Source organism: Ochotona princeps, chromosome 14 (genome assembly GCF_030435755.1).
Source record: "Ochotona princeps isolate mOchPri1 chromosome 14, mOchPri1.hap1, whole genome shotgun sequence".
NCBI classification, from domain to species: domain Eukaryota; kingdom Metazoa; phylum Chordata; class Mammalia; order Lagomorpha; family Ochotonidae; genus Ochotona; species Ochotona princeps.
This window is the reverse complement of record NC_080845.1, coordinates 38,357,014-38,358,995: the sequence shown is the minus strand read 5'-3', so window position 1 is coordinate 38,358,995 and position 1,982 is coordinate 38,357,014. Positions and strand designations below refer to the sequence as shown.

At 32.1% G+C, this 1,982-nt stretch overlaps 1 pseudogene; it reads left to right on the top strand.

The window, feature by feature from the left end:
• Positions 1 to 455: 455 nt before the first annotated feature.
• Positions 456 to 626, top strand: LOC118759967 (U2 spliceosomal RNA; annotated as a pseudogene).
• Positions 627 to 1,982: the final 1,356 nt, after the last annotated feature.

Here is a 1,982-nt window from a genome sequence, read left to right as displayed (position 1 = left end):
AAAGGCACACACATACCAATGAAGGAAAAAATTCATTGTATTTAAGATATAAAAATTACCCCTATAAATATGAATCAAACTCATTAAATAATCATTATAATTCAAGTCTAGTTTCTGTATTCTAGTGAGTTATAATAGATCCTATGTATATTTCCATAAAACATTTCTTCTGGACTCATGTCACTGATACAGTTTCATATCCAAATATTTCCAGTTGAACCATGAAATAATTCAGATTATAAAATAGCAGCACTATAGAAATAGTTATATAGTTATAGAAAGAGTTGTGTTAAGTTTGAAAGTATCACTGACTGTACACACATATATGCACACACATACATTTATTGCAGTCTCTCCTTTTAAGTTCATGATTGGATTTCACAACTTAGAATTTGACCGCTGGATATTATTTACTTCACTTTCACATCTTTTATCTAATTTCAATCATTAATAGAATCGCTTCTCGGCCTTTTGGCTAAGATCAAGTGTAGAATCATTAATAGAGTGTGGACAATATCCCCTACCCAATGGATTTAGGCATCTGAAAATCTATGTACTAAATTCTCCTTGGAGTGTGGTTATTTTTTAATTTAAAATTTTGTACATAAAAATCATAGATACTTATCAGACACTATGTGTTGTTTTGTTACACTGATACACTGCATAATAATCAGGATTGATATACTTATATTTTGGAGTACTTAATACTTCATTATAATGCAAACATGCAAAATGCTATTTTCTAGAAATTTTTACAGAGAAATGCACTGTACATTATCTATAATCTCTTCTATGAAATAAAATCCCAGAATTTTTACTTCTTTCTAGTTATAATCTAGTACCAGTTAGTTAACCTTTGTCTCTCCCTCTTCTGCACCTCCCTCCTCAACCTCTCATCACAATTATGTGTGTGTGTGAGTGTGTGTGTGTGTGTATTTGTTAATTTGAAAGAAAATGATAGAAGTGAGAAAGAAAAAGATCTTCTTTCCTCTGCTTGTTCATTCCTGGGCCAGGCTGAATCAAGAATCCTTAAATAGAATTTGGGTCTCCTACACTTGGACCATTACCAGCTACTTTTTCAAGGTTATTAACAGGGATAGGAAGCATAGCATATGGGACTCTAATTAGCATTGTTCAGAAGAACTTGGCATCATGAGTGGTAGCCTTACATGCTATGCCACATGAGTCCTCCATCGTATTTTTAACATATAATATCATCTATTTTTATAATTCAAATACCATTGAGATCATACGATATTTGTCCTTTGTGCCTAACTTATTTCACTTGATATAGTGACATTTTTCTATACACATGGTAAATGATAAAGTTTTATTCATTTTTCTAACTAGTACTGTTTTATGGTATATGGTATTATATTTCTTTAATTGCTCATTAGTAGAAGGAACACTTATTGCTTCCATTTCTGGGCTATTCTGAATAGTTGCTGTGATAAAGACAGGAGCGCAGGTATCTTCTTAACAGATAACATTTTGTTTCACTTTATACCCATGAGTTATAGTGCTGAATCATATGGTAGTTCTATTTTTTTTTAGAAACTCCATTAACACTGTGCTAATTTACAGTCCCATCAGTGATGCGTCCATGTTCCTGTTTCCTCACCAATCCTTGCTATATTTTGTCTGTTTGGTAATAACCAGTGTAACTGGAGAGAGGTGTTATTTTGCTGTGACTTTCATTTGCAATCTCCCTGATATGTAGCATCAGCATTTTTCATGTACCTGTTGATCACTTGAATGTTTTCCTTTGAAAAATCTGTTTATGTTTACTGTGCGTATTTTGAAATATTTGTCATTTTTGCTTTGCTATGGGATTGAGTTCCTTATATAATATGGATAGTAATTCTTGTCAAATACATGGCTTGTAAAATTTTTTTTTACCATTCTTCAGGTTGCATCCTCATTCTTTTGTTTCTCCTTTGCTGTGCAGGAGCTCTTTATTTTGGTTAAATCCACTTTGTCTA